Source organism: Topomyia yanbarensis, chromosome 2 (assembly GCF_030247195.1).
Source record: "Topomyia yanbarensis strain Yona2022 chromosome 2, ASM3024719v1, whole genome shotgun sequence".
NCBI lineage: Eukaryota > Metazoa > Arthropoda > Insecta > Diptera > Culicidae > Topomyia > Topomyia yanbarensis.
This window is the reverse complement of record NC_080671.1, coordinates 202,004,906-202,024,657: the sequence shown is the minus strand read 5'-3', so window position 1 is coordinate 202,024,657 and position 19,752 is coordinate 202,004,906.

The window sequence follows — 19,752 nt, the reverse complement described above, 5'->3', positions numbered from 1 at the left end:
ATATTACCCTGAGAGATCGCGTATAATTGCAAACCTATTCGACATTTCATCCAGCCGATAAAGGCAATTCCATAAATCGAACTGAACTCACAGCCGTTGAGCTCGTCTTTCCTTTACTTTTGTTTAGATTTGTGTCTCTTTTCACACCACAGCCGACAGCAGCCCAAGTTGGTGAAAAAATATTGACATCATCAATAAACTGGATTTGCCACGCTTGACACCGGGGGTTGATCGGAAGGTGTCCTATTAAGACAAAGACGGAGAGAAACATTCACTTTGATTTATGTGCTACCATTAGCTGGTTTAAATGACTCTCCCGAGATTAATCGTGTTCGGAAGGTCGATCTTTGGGTGTGGAAAGCGGCTAAAGGAGCAAAAAAACTGCGTGAGCGTGGATAATATCGTTTTACGGTGCCGATATTTTCCAGCTGTCAATTAGTTTGATACAAATGGTTTATTTTATGTGTGGATATAATGAATCACTTAGAATTACGAATTCGTTGGACAAAATGAATTCACTGAGAATGAGAACCATGTAAACGATAGGTGTACAACATATAGTACGTTTTACATTTTACATAGAGGAAACGAAACTAGTTTAACAATTTTGTGCCATTTGAGTTATGGTATTTAGTTTCTGAGATATAACTGATACTACTAAAACACGACGGGTTATAGACATAAAACCTTCACATAAAACCAATTTCAAATCCGGTGCAGTCAAAGACCACGTGCTTCGGCGTTTCCTCCACGCCTTCGCACTCTATGCAGTAGGGTGCCGTGACCTTATAGCAACTGTGTTAGGTAAAAATGTATCTCTTTGGCTTTTCTGTTCAAATGCGGTATAAGCCGAAGACGATGACTCCAACTTCCGTCCTTCGCGTTATCCCAGCTTTGTTACCACTTGGTCATCGAATCAGTTCTCGCTAACTTCCTCGTACCTCCTTTGATAACACTCGATATCCTTGCCATTACTCTAGCCGATAGGGATCGATGTAGAGAATTACCTAGGGCTAGAGTAATACCGATACTGTCTCTCTCGATAAGATTCTATACGCGCTCACGACTCTAGGCGAAACACACTTTTGATTTTGCTTAATAGTGCAGATCACCTACCCCTTAACAAGAATATTGAACCTCAGTATCGAAGATAGTACACCAGCCAGAAGACGCCCCCTCTTGCACGTTGGTCTATTTCGCCGCCTTCTCACAGACAAAATCGACGTGGTTATTGAAGTTTAAGTCCCTTTTCTTTCAGTACGCGTGACGGTGCTTTTGTTGTACCTCCTACTAAAAACTGAGCCCAATGAAACGCTGTGCAGTTACTGACTGGAACCACCCTTGTTTTGTGGTGTACTAGTTGAAATTTGACTCTGTTCATCAAATTTTTGATTGGGTTGGTGATCTCCATTGTCAGCATGTCAACCGTTTCCAGCATCTAGGCTTTCGCATTCGAATTTATTCAATTCAATATCCCCTTTTTCAATACAATAAATATTTCTAGGGGGTTTTGTCCCCTCTACACCACCCTTCCCCCTCTTCTATACCACTGGCAGATAATTAACATAAAATAAGTCAGAAAATGTATTTCACAGCAAATATATTCGCAGAATATAAATTTGTCAGTAAGGTAATTTGCTATCAAATTTGATATTTTAACAGCACATATATTTCACTGAAAATATTTTTTCAGCGCTTATATGAGAATTCGCTCGAGTCGCCGCACGCATTCTGAAAACTCATTCGACCGAAGGGACGCGTCTAACAAGCCCGGAATTGTACCCGCCCTGATCGAAGAAGTGCGTGGCCCAAACCGATGAGTTTTCGGCAGCTGCGGGCACAAGAAAACTTGGATTCTCTCAAGCAAGTGCTTCGAAGCATATTGAAAGTGATCTCCTGCTTGCAAACTTCTGCACTCAATGGCGTTCGCGACAGAGACCGAATTTCAACATCGACGATTTTTATCTCCAGTCCCAGGATTTCGCAACTCAATCGATCAATTTCAGTAATTCTAGATCCTTAAAACACCATCAAGAACTGTTGCCTCACTAATCAATAGAACATAAACGACATTCGAAACTAACTAGGTGACTTGCAACTGCTAATAAACCGATTCGATCTCGCATAGCATAGCTAGTTCTTGAGGAAACTGACATTCGCACTAAGCTCGATCCAAGCAACTGTGTTTGCTCTGGCGGACGCTATGAGTGGCACAGCACGCATGGATCCAACATATACCAGACTATTGATCTTGCTGACCGATCTAACTGTCATGCCACTCAAGTCATGCTCGACTCGGATCGCCACACCCTTAGCAATCGAAATATCTATCCCGATACCAATCACCATGATTTCTATCTACCTCCCGTCCAATGGCATCGAAAAATTTGCGAATGAACTGGGATGCCTACAGCCAGAACTTCGGTACCATACCGAGCGTTCCAGTTGAAAGGGTTTCCTTTAGTCCTTAAATTCGTGTTCGAGGCTGTTCAACTTATCCTCTTGCGATAGGGAATAGTTTTGTTTTACCTAAGCTGGCCAACTCTGACGAAAAAATCTAAACACCTTTCAGCAACGAAGCGTATTTGTTCACTACACTCACTCGGGTAGATGGTTCTCATAGTGTACGAATTTTTTTTGGCAGAGTTGGTCAGCTTAGTTATACCCTATCACAGACAAACATACACGATTGTCGTTGTCTGTGATAGTTACCAATGTGTTATGCTAAGTTCGATCAAATGGAAACCTGTGACTCAACGCTAATTCATTCTAAGTATGCTAACCCTTACGTAGCCAGTACTGAAAGGCATCCTAGCAAACACTGCTCTAATTAGAACGCATTAGTACATGGTACAAATATCACACATCGCTTGTCGTGCCATCAACAGATGAGTTGTAAATGGATGGTACAAGTGATACTATTATGAGTATTTAATGTGAATGATCTAATACCCATGGAGCCGGAAAACTACCGGCGTCCGATGTTTTGTTGAAACATAAGACTCAGTACCCTTCGTACTGCCTGCCTGAAATTCAGAAGACGCGTTAAGAGAGCAAGATCAAGTGTAAGGTGACATTCCACGCGACTAGAAACACTTTTAAACTCGAGATAGTGCTTAGTAAATCCACCAGCAAAGAGCTGTGCAGATAAGTAGACGCAAATCCTTAGGGCAACGCTTACCGTATCGTGATGGCCGAGATCAAAGGTCCGGGAACACCAGCCGGAAAGTGCGTTGACAAAATAAAGATTATCGTAGAGGGACTTTTCCGGAAGCACGACCCAATCGCATGGCCATCTACACCGTGCGTTGATACAGACGGTGGAAACGCTGGTGACAATCGAGTTTTCAATGAAAGCTGGCAAACGGGCTGAAAGCGAAGAAAGCTCCCGGACCGATGAACATGTTCAACAGTGCCTGCTGGGCGGCTATCGCCATAGCGCTGAAAAGAAGGTGAGTCCCGGATTGTTTGTGCAAGGTTCTGACAGGTTGCTTTAAGAACCGAGTACAGGTGTACGAGGCGAACATGGGGCAGGAGCCGATTAGGGTTTTGGCGAGAGTACGGGATAAATCTACCACCAAGGAAATCAAAGGAAGGGTAGATTCACTGCCGTGGACTATCCGACTATATCGTGACAAAAATGGAAAACAGACATCGAAATCAAGAGAAATTCCGCCGCTGGGAAGCTCTCAGTCGGAGTAGGGTGAGTTCACCGCCGGGGATTATGCGAGTAGATCGTGATAAGGCTGACAACTGAACGATATCAAAAACAGGAATTAAAGGGTTCAAGAAATCGGCACTTAAACGGCTACCTGAGACGATAGCTATATGCCGATAGATGGAAACGAAGAGCAAAAGAAGAGCCGGGGGTTGAATGGCTCAAAGGTCGAGCCACTTCGTGGATCAAAAAAGTAAAAGAACCGTCCCCATCCAAATAATTCCTTGATGTAGTTCCTTGGGGAAGAAGAGTAATGAGTGTTTTTAGTGGTTAGGCACGAAAGTGAGTCGAGACTCCCCTCATAGTGCAATACATTACAGGCCAGGCTTTTGAGGCTTTTTATGCCTGGTATATTACACTCCAGCCGACATTAGGTTGAGGATTTTCAGAGTGATGGCATATAAGAAAGGAAAAAAACGATAAATTATGAAAAAGCGGAAATAAAATTTTAAGGTTTTGTCCAGCTAGGCCGCACTGTGTCCCTGTAGCTTCACATGTTCTTTTGAATCATCTACTACAAGTATATGAATATGAGCATTAAAGAGAACGGTGTCGATGTAATACATTTTTTCGCTGGATCGATCGATGTCCTTCTGCTGCAACTGGTTAAGGTATTCTGTTAAACTTGTGTGCACTTTTTTATTGGTGAAAAACTTGACACACGAAAAATTGCGTCCCACCTCGTTCAAAGTCTGCTTAAGTATCTCTCTTCACCACTGTTTATAATAGCATAAATACTAAGTCATTTGACATCATTGCCATGCCAACTGTTCCCCGTTGAAACTTGTCGTTGCGTAGGCCAATGACTTAATTACCAACTGACTGGCAAACCAGCATTCCTTTCGAATTCAGCTGGTGCCGCTCCCAGGAATCGACCAGAATGAATTATTGCCAACCACACGCGGCAACCCAACTCACTCTGTCCACCGATTGCTGCTTTTGTACGACCGGCTTTGCAATGCGAGTTGGGTATGAAGCGGCAAATTTATTATTTTTCGTTTTTTGAATTATTGCTCACTTCCTGCAGTTAACACTGTCGAATTAAATTAGAAGCTAATGAATCTGATACCTGCTGACGTACAGTTTGTATTCACAAAGGCGATAGATGAGGAGAAGTGATTGGAGTGAGTAAGCAGGGGAAAGAAATGCTACCGGTGGATTTGTTCGTCCATTGTAAATGGAAATGAAATTCGGAAAGAATGGAAAGGAAAAATGGAAACACTTTCCGTAGTCATAACTCAAACCAGGTACTTTGGTACTGATTTAGGTCCACGATGGTTGGCGGAACACGAGATTTATTGGTGTCCAAAATTATGAGTATTCTTTCATGTTACAGAATGCAAATAAGTAAAAGCTAATTTGATAAACATTTGAACGAAGGAAATTTTAGCGACTGAAAAATTGATATCATAATGCGCTCAATTCTTCGTTTTGTACCTACTTCCAATCAGTCAGGATGAGTGATCGTTCGACGCACAGCACAACGGCCACCGAAACATTCCAACCAGAAAGTGCCATAAATCAGACCGAGTGCGGTTGAAAACCGTCGTCCCATTTTCAGCTCTACAAGACGTAATTGATTACCACGTCGTTCTCCGATGACACACCAACAGCTCAGCGCGCCGCCGCCATCGAGAGTCAAAAGGGAAAGGCCGTTGATGCACCGCTGCCATTACCATTATGAACTCATTAACTAACATGTCATTTCACTTCGTTAATGTACCTTATCTCTCCCAGTTTCTCAGCGCTGTTCCTACAGGCCCTGTGTAGAAGCTGTCGGCAATTTCACAGCAGACCCATAAATTTATGAATTGAACATCCGGTTTCAGTCACTCGTTTAGCCACTTGGCGGCTGTTTTAAGGTTTACTGTCTTCTGTCCCAAGAGAGCTATGATGTGGACTCGTCTGGCTCCGAGCATCAGCAACATTTTGCCCTCTAGGCTGGACTTGTCACCATGACAGCCAATCTGGAATGAAATGTGTTGAGCGATAACTGGGTCCTGGTTTGTGGCTTCAAAAGCTCTGATGAGCAACGACGTTCTGGAAGCACTTGAAATGTTCCGAAAAAGGGTCGCCGACCATGAACGCAAAAGCATTCTGGAACATCAAAGAAGTCCGGAACACATTTTCGGTTGGCGTGTTTATATAATGCTTAAATTAGAATTAGGTCTAAAATAATAAATATTATGATCACAACCGCCGACGGGCAGAGATGCCGCTTGGGCCGAGCAACAGTAGACAAGTAACATGTTACGCTTTGGAATAAATATATAATTTATCACCCTCTCAAATGCGAGCGACCATAACGAAGATTAGTGTCCGGCTGGCTCGGTGGAGACGGAAGAAGAACAGCAAGGCGCGAACAGAGAGGCAGACAGAGAGAAAACCCATGAAGAACAGAAACGTATAATAAATAAAGTAATCAAGCAATAAAATATTATATCGCTTAAGTGATACAAGGCGGCATGTTGACTTGCTTAAATGGGATAATCGTTGCCGTCAAAAGGAACAGCACGGTCGATATTAGAAACTAAGCGTCCGTAATACTTGAAGCGACTTCTGACAGGAATATTAATCACTCAACAATAAATTCAAAAGCTCACTGTGGGCGATTATACCATACCGATACTTTGTTATATGATTACTTTAAACTCCAAATTTTATTTTTGTTCTTCATCCTGATACAGTGTTGAAAAGTAATATCTAATTGTTGTACGAAACTATGTTCAATTGGTTGCGAGTTATTTTACTTCTCATCATTCACGAATATTTTCTGGAGAATACTTTGAGACTACTTTGAATGCAATATTCGTGCTTCACCTGACCCACATTTATACGTTCACACAAATTTTAGCATCTTCTTTTTTTTTTTAATCAAACAAACTGCACCAAATCTTTTGAGTTTGTTTTAATGCATAATGAACTATATTCTTTGAATTTGACAACATTTAGTACATTTGTTATGTTAGTTTTAGTGAAAAGTGGTGTCTGACATGTGTACGTTTGCTAACAAAAATGCAGTTTTCCCAAAAAATACAGTATTCTAGCTAATATTAAATAATAATCAACACTACATTTAGTAGTCAATCGAAGAAACACACAACCAGGGAAGTGCATGTCGCATTGAAGTAGTATTGTATTGAACCTCATATTTATTGCCGCTGAGCTCATTCTAATGTTTTTTTTTTATTTTCTTACATTTTTGTACATTGTACTTACATTTTGAATCTTTCCTACTTTATCATCGTACCTCATCCAGCAAAAAATATCCGACTAAATAGCAAATAGTTAGATGACAATGAATGTATATTACAAAAACACTCTGCTTAACCCTACGAAAGTCACGCAAATGGCCCACTGAACGAACAGCCGCTGATGCGCTAACACAGTTACGCTAGTTTTTCCGAGCAGCGTGCACGCAGTGCACTAGCGTGACTGCCGTAAGGTTAACTAAATATAAGCTAGTTTTTTCGTTCTGGAAGTTTGATTACATTGCACGCATTCACTTGATACATTGATTTATTTATGCGAGGCTCATTACGTGAATTAATAGAAATTTTTGAAATTGGCTATTTGATTTACACTGTACTGTATTCCCTTCCATTTCAAGACTTGAAAATAATTGCATCGGTGGACAAAAAGATTCAAATTTCATTATCAACAGAAGTACTGAAGCTCAATGGTAAATAGATTTCACAGGCCTTAGCAACTCCGGAACCTTATGCTGGGTTCGTTTTGGTTAAGTTTGTTAGGTGCTGTTGTTTGCGGTGAATCGAGTCTGGTTCGGAGTCAAGTTTTAACCCTTAATGTTGCTAATGTTTAAGATCATAACTGATACTATGCGTTTAAATTCGGTATTTTTTCAGATACGCAAATCACCAGTTTATTTGTAGATAGTTCAAAAGATTTTCCTGAAAATTAATCCAGTTAAAGTTTCCCAATGACCATGGATGCAAGCATCACTCGCCACAATTAAAGTTAGAAAAACTGCTTTCAGTTCTTAGACTGCTACAGTACGATGGCAAAGGGGAGGAAGTCAGACCACGCAACGAAATATTCCAAGATTTAGAACGAGTATTGCAAATCCCGCCGTTCAACCGTATGGATTTTATTGTTCGAAGGAGTTTTTTTTATCGTTGTGTAGCGCGCATAACAATTTCTGCTTATGAATCCAACCCCAGACCTTTGTAGGTTTTTTTTCAGACTGTACAATTTCTGAACAAAGTTATAAATATTTAAAAAAAACATATGCCTAAAAGACACGAAGAAGTTACAGGAAAATGAATCAAGCGTTACTGGGCCCAAAATTTTGTTTCGGGCGGCGTTTATTATGACAGTATCCAACTATGATTTGGTTTTACAGCTTCAAATGTTTAGTTTCATGTATTAAAATTTGGAGGAAAAAAATCAAGCGCTCATATCAGTAGGGGACGGTGAGGAGTTGTGAACATAGTTTTGTTTTCGGGGCATTACTACCATAAACATTGGTCCATTTTCGAAATTTGACCTGGTATTTGTAAAAGACACCTTAATACATCCACAGGCTGAAGCATTTTAAAATAATCATTATCTTATTTGAGATATGGCAGAATGCGTGGAATCGGCATTTTTTGTTTGGTGGGGAGTTGTGAACCATCGCAAAAAGTAAAAGAAATGGAATATTTTCGTGGTTTAATTGAAAGTGATCTGATTCGTAAACGAATAGGTGACAACATGATTCGCGCCAAGCCACCTTAATTCGCAGTTGCGGCACGGGGGATTAAAATTGTGGTAGTATCCTGTTCTTCGCATAAAATTGAACCCTTTTATATCATAATATATATGAGTCATCCCTGATTTTCGAATTATGATACTGTTCTTTTTTTTTTAAAAAAAAAACTATAATCCACTAAAATGCATGGTTCTCAACTCTCCACTTTAGATATATTCGAAAAATACGTATCTCCATTGACACACTAAAGGTTCATCCAAATCTTTCTAATCAATGAAAGCCAATTGCCAAAGGAATATTATGCACCAATTTACTTTGGAATCAGCTACATAACGGGACTCCACATACCACAAACACAATTGAGTAAAAAATTTTTTGTTTGGTATATTTATTCGCTAGTTACCTCACCACGAAGAACATGAGTTGATGCAACATTTGCTAATGAGAAAGTAACGTAATGACAGTAGAAACATTTAAAAGTAGTTACTACATTTTTATCATTTATTGCTTAGCGGGAAATGACGGTGTTCACAAATCCCCATGGTTCATAACTCCTTGCCGGTGCAACATTTCTGTAAACACGTTCTTCTAAAGAGAAAAATCTGTTAGAAAGGTCACGTGGACTATTTTCATACCTCTACCCTCCTCTTCTAGGACAAGCGTGGACATTTTCGTACCCTAAATTGTCCACATGATATATGGATAACCCCAAAGAAAGACACTCATCAATGCTAGCTAGTGGACCCTAAGAACGATATTGGAAATCCAGAAATGAGAAATTTTTTCTAGGCACCATGTATCATAACTATTTACCATCTTGCTTGTGTGCCATATCAGCAATCTGAGCAAATTACTGCCAGTCATGTCGGCTCCCTTTCTGTGTAACCATAGATCGGCTTCTGAGCGCATCTATTATTTTCTCTATAGTTCGCACTGCTGGAAATATCCCAAGAAAATCCATACATCCTGCCGAAAAGCATCGAAAGGTGAGAGAAGATCATTATTTTTCTATGGAATGGCCATTAATCTTTACGATTATTATTTGTATACCTTACGCATTATCTTCGCTAAAGTTGCAATTTTATTTCGCATTGTGTCTTTTGGGTAATACCAACTATACCATAGAAGTAGTCAGACACCCTTTGCAACATTCCCTAAGCTTGTCATAAATTGAAGTGTCGGTGCGTTTCTTTTGTAGAAATCTTATCTAGTACAATGATGTTGGCATCGGGTTATTTTCCTTTTACAGTTGTTAGTAATGGCGAGTAATGGTTGGGAAGTATGAAGGGTGTCATTTGCAATTATTAGCTCAACACGATTCATAATCTCTATTTTTCAAATTAAACGCTCGAAAACTGGTGGCTTCAGTGATTGAACTAAGAAGACTAATTCCCGTATATGAATATGCATATCGAAACCTAGATTTTCTGTTCCCTAGCTTAACACTGTCAAAGCAACAGCTAAATCTTACATCTACAGAATGAAAAACGTCTGCAAGTGGCGAGCCCTTTGTAGTTCCGGGTAGTAAACCTTACACAGATTAGCTTCTTTCTCTTTTTCTGTCGCTCGAAGGGAATCTGAATAAACCGCTTTCTGGTTAAGCGAAAATTAGCTCCGTGATTTGTTTATTTTACGAAGAAGCTACGTAAACAAACAGTTGTTTAGCTTAGTGAAGATTAAAGTTCTTCTTTTCGATAGAGCTTCTCTGCTCTATTCTCGACAGGCAAGCAAAGTTTTCCTAAGATCACCAAAGATTAGAGCGAGAAGCCGATTTTACGTTGACGGGCTGGCTTCATTATAACAGAAAAAGGGGCAGTCTGTTTTCCTTCACAAATGGTTGATGATCTTGCAAGACCCAACCCTGGTGGTACCCGAAGCTACATCCCACATTAATACTTGTTGCTGCCTGGATCAACCGGGACTAATGACGCCTCCGGTGCAAACAGTTGATTGTTTTGCTGGATTTGTCTTTTCAGGTGGCCTTCGAAGCCGCTTAACGGATGAGCCGATGCAAAATCTATATCTAAACACTAATATTCAAATGAGATCGTTTTTTTTTGACATCAGAAACAATGATTGAATTTCAACCGCCAAGTAAGGAGCTGACGTTTTTTTCATAGCATCAATGTTTACTTCCCAACGATAGGATCTTTAGAAATGCTATGCAGTATATCGAGAACACCCAGATTGTTTCTGAAGATATCATATTTGTACACATGTTTTTCTTTGAATTTCACCAACACCTCGCTTTCCTTTGCTTTGCGGCATTTCTTTGTACTACTGAAATCTCAGATTTCTTCGAAACAGCCGCTATATAACATTGCATCTTATATAGAGGATTTAAAACGAAATTTATATTTTCATCGATATTGTAGTTGAATCCTCCGTGTCGAAATATCTTGGGAAAATGAGAACACTTGTTACTTGAACGAACATTTCAGGTATAAAAATATTATTAATGGGGAGGTAAGGTTAATTCGGTAACGAAGACACATTTAAAAAAAATTTGGTGATGCAGTTAGTTTTAATAAATTCATTCAATTACATATGGTATATTTCCCCCAATTTCCATTGCAAATGTACTGAAAAGTGAGCCAGTCACAGTGAATCTCCGGACACGCGTCGTCGAAACCAAAGCTCTACTGGACCAATTGTTTTCGAATTTTGCAAGTTAAACTTCATATAATTCGCCAAGCTACTACGGAAGCTTTTTATTTTGCCTCGATTTGTTTTTTTGTAGCAGTTTGAATGAAATGCGATTTACACTAAAAAATCGGTTGATATGATGTGATGGGATACGTACGGCATAAAACATCGCATAACTTTTTTTGTACCTATGTATTACAAAATGTTAATTTTTCACTAATAAACGTTTTTGCCTTTCTCATATAAAGAAAGGCTATGCAATCACTGTAACTTTTTAACCGAGGTCCGGAGGGCCGAGTGTCATACACCATTCGATTCAGTTCGTCGAGATCGGCAAATGTCTGTGTTTTTTTTTTTTTTTACAATGGAGAAGACCTTTATGTCCTAGCCCAGTACACGTGCTAACGGTAGGGTCCAATCTACCACACGGGGTGCACTGGGGGCGTGTCGGACTCGAATGGTGACCAGCCATTAATACCGACTAAACTCCATTGGGCTCCGCCATCATTCCTCCCAGGAACTACCTCTCGGTATTACTTCTGGGGGGATGGCTGTACTCAATGTACTCATTCACTCTCACTCGCGCGATCATACATCCTGTATGAGGCTTACTTGGGTGCTCTCTCAATCACACTTTGATTCACTCTCAAACACTCCCACATGAGGCTGACTTTTGTGCTCACATTTTACGTTCCATGCGAGGCTGACTTGTGTGCTCACCTTACTCATTCCTTGCTAGGCTTACTTTTGTGCTCGCCCTACCCATCCATGTGAGGCTGACTTGGGTGCTCACCCTATCACCTGATTCACTCTCAATCGTGCCACTCTATTGTACCTTTGTCACTCCCTCTGGCATCCCATGTGGGACATTTTTCTTAGGCCCCACTTCTGACATACCATGCGAGGCTGACTTTTGTGCTCACCTTTTTCATTCCTTGCTAGGCTGACTTTTGTGCTAGCCTCTACCAACCTGTGAGGCTGACTTTTATGCTCACCCTTAACATGCAATGTGAGACTGACTTGGATGCTCACCCTTTCACTCCTCTGCCACGCCATGAGGCATTGATAGCTTAGTTCCAACATACTACGCTACGACCCTCCCATCTTGGCATGAGGCAGTCCACTTATACGCCTATACACTAACTCTTCTGTCTTGCTTCGGGGTGGCTGGGTTTACCCCTTACGCGGTTGCCATTCGCTGCGCCAACCTACCTCGGCATGAACAGACCATTCACTCTCTTATTTTGCGCTTGGCCTTTTTCGCTCCAGCTAACCAATCACTAGTTAGCCGTGCCCGCCGTCTGTTGCTCGGTTCGCCAGATTACCTGTAGCCTACTGGCAATCTGGATGGTAGCAGCCGAGACTGCGTTCCACTTCTCCACCGTTTGACACATCCGCTGGATAAGGGTATCCGGGGTTGTGTCCCAGCCACAGACGTCAAGCATTGCTCTTCTTTCGACGTCGAACCGATGACATACGAACAGTATGTGTTCGGCAGTTTCATCTACACCTGGGCAGTCCGGGCAGACTGAGACCTCCGCGTGTCCGAACCTGTGGAGGTACTGACGGAAACAGCCATGGCCTGACAGGAATTGTGTCAGGTGGAAGTGAACTTCCCCATGGGGTCTTCCCACCCAGCTCGATATGCTAGGTATCAGCCGGTGGGTCCACCTACCTTTCGAGGAGTTGTCCCACTCACGCTGCCATCTGGCGACCGAGGTCACCCTGGTGCGCTCGCGGGCTCCCCTATTTCCACGTAGCTCAAAGCACTCCTCATCTTCCCGAATGACCAGCCCGACTGGCATCATGCTCGCTATCACGCAGGATGCATCGTGTGATACCGTGCGGTAGGCAGATATCACTCTGAGGCACATCACGCGGTAGGTGCTCTCCAGTTTCTGTAGGTAACTGGTTACCCTCAGTGCTCTTGACCATGACGGGCCGCCGTACCTGAGGATAGATACGGCAACGCCTGCCAGTAACCTACGTCTACTGGCGCACACCTTTGAGCTGTTGGACATCATTCTCGATAGTGCTGCAACAGCAGTCGACGCTCTCTTGCACGTATAGTCGACATGGCTGCCGAAGGTCAGCTTGTCGTCTATAATGACTCCGAGAGACTTCAGACTTCGCTGTGAAGTGATCGCGACTTCTCCCACATGGATAACTGCATGTTGTGCCGACTTGCGGTTGTTGACGATAACTACCTCCGTCTTATGATGAGCGAGCTCCAGGCCTCTCGCGCTCATCCATTCCTCCACCGTGCTAATCGCGTGTTCTGCGGTTAGTTCTACCTCAGGAATTGACTCCCCGTAGACCTCCAAGGTTACGTCGTCGGCAAAGCCGACGATCTTGACCCCAGGAGGGAACTTCAGTCTCAGAACCCCGTCATACATGAGGTTCCATAGCACCGGGCCTAGGATCGAGCCCTGCGGGACTCCGGCGGTAATCGGAACCCTTTTCTGACCGGCATCGGTCTCGTATAGCAGTACGCGGTTTTGGAAGTAACTTTCCAGGATCCGGTACAGACCCACCGGTAGGCTAAGCCGGTGTAACGAGAGCGCGATGGCATCCCAGCTTGCGCTGTTGAATGCGTTCTTCACGTCAAGTGTCACTAACGCACAGTATCGAATACCTCGCCTTTTTCGTTGGATCGCTATCTCGGCAGTATTTATCACTGAGTTGAGAGCGTCCACTGTGGACTTACCCTTCCGAAAGCCAAACTGGTTGCTTGACAGACCGTCCGTACCTTCCGCGTACGGGGTGAGCCTGTTGAGGATGATCCTCTCAAGCAGTTTGCCAGTCGTGTCTATCAGACAGATTGGTCTGTACGCCGATGGGTCGCCTGGCGGCTTCCCGGGCTTCGGCAACAGCACCAGTTTCTGCCTTTTCCATCTATCGGGGAAACGGCACTCGTCAAGGCATCTCTGCATAGCTAGCCTGAACATGTTCGGGTTCGCTATGATCGCTGCCTTGAGAGCGTTGTTTGGAACTCCATCCGGCCCTGGAGCTTTGTTCATTGCTATGGATTTAGCCACTGCGAGTAGTTCTTCATTCGTCACTGGAACCACCATTTCGACCGTGCCCGCACTGTCTCGTAGTGCAGGTGGCCAGGGGCTTGTGGCTCGAGACGGGAAGAGTACTTCGATAATCGTTGCCAACTGGTCCGGAGACCGTTCTGGGGGTGAGGAGCCCCCTTTGGTCTTGGCCATCACAATCCGGTAGGCGTCACCCCACGGATTCGCGTTGGCACTCTCACACAGGTTGTCGAAACACGCTCTCTTGCTGCTTTTAATAGCCTTGTTAAGGGCTAATTTCGCAGCTCGAAACACTTCACGGCGGTTCTCTCTTGCATCCTCGGTGCGAGCTCTTTGCATCCTACGTCTAGCTCTGAGACAGGCTGACCGTAGAGCTGCAATCTCGGCACTCCACCAGTATACCGGGCATCTACCGTTTCTTGGCAGTGTTTTTCTCGGCATAGTGGCGTCGCACGCGCGTGATAGAACAGCTACCAGCGCATCCCCGCTTAGACTGTCGGTGTTGGCCTCCAGTCCCAGGGCCGCGGTGAAAGCTTCGCTGTCGAAGTGATTGGACTTCCACCCGCGTACCTGACAGGGATCTCCCGCCCTCGGATGCTGCACACCATAGTTGATCTTAAAGCGGATTGCTAAATGATCACTATGGGTGTAGCCTTCGTCTACCCTCCATTCCATGCCTGGAGCCAGACTCGGGCTGGCAAAGGTCAAATCAATCCACGCCTCCACTCCGTTTCTACGGAATGTACTAGCGGAGCCATCATTAGCTAGCACAGTATCGAGTTTCACAAACGCTTCCATTAGCGCTTGACCCCTGCTATTTGTACAGCGGCTGCCCCACTCCACTGCCCAAGCGTTGAAGTCTCCCGCTATTACTACCGGTTTCCGGCCCACGAGGTCCGACGAGAGCCTGACGATCATCTGGTAGAACTGTTCTATTGGCCACCTTGGTGGGGCGTAGCAGCTGCAATAGAACACACCATTGATCTTGGCAATCGCCACACCCTCGGCGGAGGGGTGTATTACCTCTTGAACCGGGAACCTTCCCGTTGTACAGATTGCCACCATTCCAGACCCGTCCGACACCCAATTGCCGTTGCCGGCAGGGATGCTGTACGGGTCTGATAAGAGGGCGACATCTGTCCTCGACTCCGAGACCGACTGCCACAGCAGCTGCTGGGCTGCTGCACAATGGTTAAGATTTAGCTGTGTGACTCTCACGGCTTCTTCTTATTTAACTCGCCGAAGGGACACGAAGGTCCGCCCATAGCATGTTTATGGGCTTGCTTCTTAGCGGTGCAGATAAGGCACTTATATGCCTTAGTGCACCCCCGCTCTTTATGCCCCTCCTCGCCGCATCGACGACATAGCTTGCTCCTGTCTAGGCCTTTGCATTCGTAAGCTTTATGGCCGGATTCTAGGCACCGATAGCAAATGTCTGTGTGTTTTTTTTTTTTTTTTTTTTTTACAATGGAGAAGACCTTTATGTCCTAGCCCAGTACACGTGCCAACGGTAGGGTCCAATCTACCACACGGGGTGCACTGGGGGCGTGTCGGACTCGAATGGTGACCAGCCATTAATACCGACTAAACTCCATTGGGCTCCGCCATCATTCCTCCCAGGAACTACCTCTCGGTATTACTTCTGGGGGGATGGCTGTACTAAGTGTACTCATTCACTCTCACTCGCGCGATCATACATCCTGTATGAGGCTTACTTGGGTGCTCTCTCAATCACACTTTGATTCGCTCTCAAACACTCCCACATGAGGCTGACTTTTGTGCTCACCTTTTACGTTCCATGCGAGGCTGACTTGTGTGCTCACCTTACTCATTCCTTGCTAGGCTTACTTTTGTGCTCGCCCTACCCATACATGTGAGGCTGACTTGGGTGCTCACCCTATCACCTGATTCACTCTCAATCGTGCCACTCTATTGTACCTTTGTCACTCCCTCTGGCATCCCATGTGGGACATTTTTCTTAGGCCCCACTTCTGACATACCATGCGAGGCTGACTTTTGTGCTCACCTTTTTCATTCCTTGCTTGCTACCAACCTGTGAGGCTGACTTTTATGCTCACCCTTAACATGCAGTGTGAGACTGACTTGGATGCTCACCCTTTCACTCCTCTGCCACGCCATGAGGCATCGATAGCTTAGTTCCAACATACTACGCTACGACCCTCCCGTCTTGGCATGAGGCAGTCCACTTATACGCCTATACACTCACTCTTCTGTCTTGCTTCGGGGTGGCTGGGTTTACCCCTTACGCGGTTGCCATTCGCTGCGCCAACCTACCTCGGCATGAACAGACCATTCACTCTCTTATTTTGCGCTTGGCCTTTTTCGCTCCAGCTAACCAATCACTAGTTAGCCGTGCCCGCCGTCTGTTGCTCGGTTCGCCAGATTACCTGTAGCCTACTGGCAATCTGGATGGTAGCAGCCGAGACTGCGTTCCACTTCTCCACCGTTTGACACATCCGCTGGATAAGGGTATCCGGGATTGTGTCCCAGCCACAGACGTCAAGCATTGCTCTTCTTTCGACGTCGAACCGATGACATACGAACAGTATGTGTTCGGCAGTTTCATCTACACCTGGGCAGTCCGGGCAGACTGGGACCTCCGCGTGCCCGAACCTGTGGAGGTACTGACGGAAACAGCCATGGCCTGACAGGAATTGTGTCAGGTGGAAGTGAACTTCCCCATGGGGTCTTCCCACCCAGCTCGATATGCTAGGTATCAGCCGGTGGGTCCACCTACCTTTCGAGGAGTTGTCCCACTCACGCTGCCATCTGGCGACCGAGGTCACCCTGGTGCGCTCGCGGGCTCCCCTATTTCCACGTAGCTCAAAGCACTCCTCATCTTCCCGAATGACCAGCCCGACTGGCATCATGCTCGCTATCACGCAGGATGCATCGTGTGATACCGTGCGGTAGGCAGATATCACTCTGAGGCACATCACGCGGTAGGTGCTCTCCAGTTTCTGTAGGTAACTGGTTACCCTCAGTGCTCTTGACCATGACGGGCCGCCGTACCTGAGGATAGATACGGCAACGCCTGCCAGTAACCTACGTCTACTGGCGCACACCTTTGAGCTGTTGGACATCATTCTCGATAGTGCCGCAACAGCAGTCGACGCTCTCTTGCACGTATAGTCGACATGGCTGCCGAAGGTCAGCTTGTCGTCTATAATGACTCCGAGAGACTTCAGACTTCGCTGTGAAGTGATCGCGACTTCTCCCACATGGATAACTGCATGTTGTGCCGACTTGCGGTTGTTGACGATAACTACCTCCGTCTTATGATGAGCGAGCTCCAGGCCTCTCGCGCTCATCCATTCCTCCACCGTGCTAATCACGTGTTCTGCGGTTAGTTCTACCTCAGGAATTGACTCCCCGTAGACCTCCAAGGTTACGTCGTCGGCAAAGCCGACGATCTTGACCCCAGGAGGGAACTTCAGTCTCAGAACCCCGTCATACATGAGGTTCCATAGCACCGGGCCTAGGATCGAGCCCTGCGGGACTCCGGCGGTAATCGGAACCCTTTTCTGACCGGCATCGGTCTCGTATAGCAGTACGCGGTTTTGGAAGTAACTTTCCAGGATCCGGTACAGACCCACCGGTAGGCTAAGCCGGTGTAACGAGAGCGCGATGGCATCCCAGCTTGCGCTGTTGAATGCATTCTTCACGTCAAGTGTCACTAACGCACAGTATCGAATACCTCGCCTTTTTCGTTGGATCGCTATCTCGGCAGTATTTATCACTGAGTTGAGAGCGTCCACTGTGGACTTACCCTTCCGAAAGCCAAACTGGTTGCTTGACAGACCGTCCGTACCTTCCGCGTACGGGGTGAGCCTGTTGAGGATGATCCTCTCAAGCAGTTTGCCAGTCGTGTCTATCAGACAGATTGGTCTGTACGCCGATGGGTCGCCTGGCGGCTTCCCGGGCTTCGGCAACAGCACCAGTTTCTGCCTTTTCCATCTATCGGGGAAACGGCACTCGTCAAGGCATCTCTGCATAGCTAGCCTGAACATGTTCGGGTTCGCTATGATCGCTGCCTTGAGAGCGTTGTTCGGGACTCCATCCGGCCCTGGAGCTTTGTTCATTGCTATGGATTTAGCCACTGCGAGTAGTTCTTCGTTCGTCACTGGAGCCACCATTTCGACCGTGCCCGCACTGTCTCGTAGTGCAGGTGGCCAGGGGCTTGTGGCTCGAGACGGGAAGAGTACTTCGATAATCGTTGCCAACCGGTCCGGAGACCGTTCAGGGGGTGAGGAGCCCCCTTTGGTCTTGGCCATCACAATCCGGTAGGCGTCGCCCCACGGATTCGCGTTGGCACTCTCACACAGGTTGTCGAAACACGCTCTCTTGCTGCTTTTAATAGCCTTGTTAAGGGCTAATTTCGCAGCTCGAAACACTTCACGGCGGTTCTCTCTTGCATCCTCGGTGCGAGCTCTTTGCATCCTACGTCTAGCTCTGAGGCAGGCTGACCGTAGAGCTGCAATCTCGGCACTCCACCAGTATACCGGGCATCTGCCGTTTCTTGGCAGTGTTTTTCTCGGCATAGTGGCGTCGCACGCGCGTGATAGAACAGCTACCAGCGCATCCCCGCTTAGACTGTCGGTGTTGGCCTCCAGTCCCAGGGCCGCGGTGAAAGCTTCGCTGTCGAAGTGATTGGACTTCCACCCGCTTACCTGCCAGGGATCTCCCGCCCTCGGATGCTGCACACCATAGTTGATCTTAAAGCGGATTGCTAAATGATCACTATGGGTGTAGCCTTCGTCTACCCTCCATTCCATGCCTGGAGCCAGACTCGGGCTGGCAAAGGTCAAATCAATCCACGCCTCCACTCCGTTTCTACGGAATGTACTAGCGGAGCCATCATTAGCTAGCACAGTATCGAGTTTCGCAAACGCTTCCATTAGCGCTTGACCCCTGCTATTTGTACAGCGGCTGCCCCACTCCACTGCCCAAGCGTTGAAGTCTCCCGCTATTACTACCGGTTTCCGGCCCACGAGGTCCGACGAGAGCCTGTCGATCATCTGGTAGAACTGTTCTATTGGCCACCTTGGTGGGGCGTAGCAGCTGCAATAGAACACACCATTGATCTTGGCAATCGCCACACCCTCGGCGGAGGGGTGTATTACCTCTTGAACCGGGAACCTTCCCGTTGTACAGATTGTCACCATTCCAGACCCGTCCGACACCCAATTGCCGTTGCCGGCAGGGATGCTGTACGGGTCTGATAAGAGGGCGACATCTGTCCTCGACTCCGAGACCGACTGCCACAGCAGCTGTTGGGCTGCTGCACAATGGTTAAGATTTAGCTGTGTGACTCTCACGGCTTCTTCTTATTTAACTCGCCGAAGGGACACGAAGGTCCGCCCATAGCATGTTTATGGGCTTGCTTCTTAGAGGTGCAGATAAGGCACTTATATGCCTTAGTGCACCCCCGCTCTTTATGCCCCTCCTCGCCGCATCTACGACATAGCTTACTCCTGTCTAGGCCTTTGCATTCGTAAGCTTTATGGCCGGATTCTAGGCACCGATAGCACCTGTCCACTGAAGGCGGCTGGGGTATACTGATAGGGCATACCGACCAGCCGATCTTCAGCTTCCCTTTCTCGGTTACCTTTTTGGCA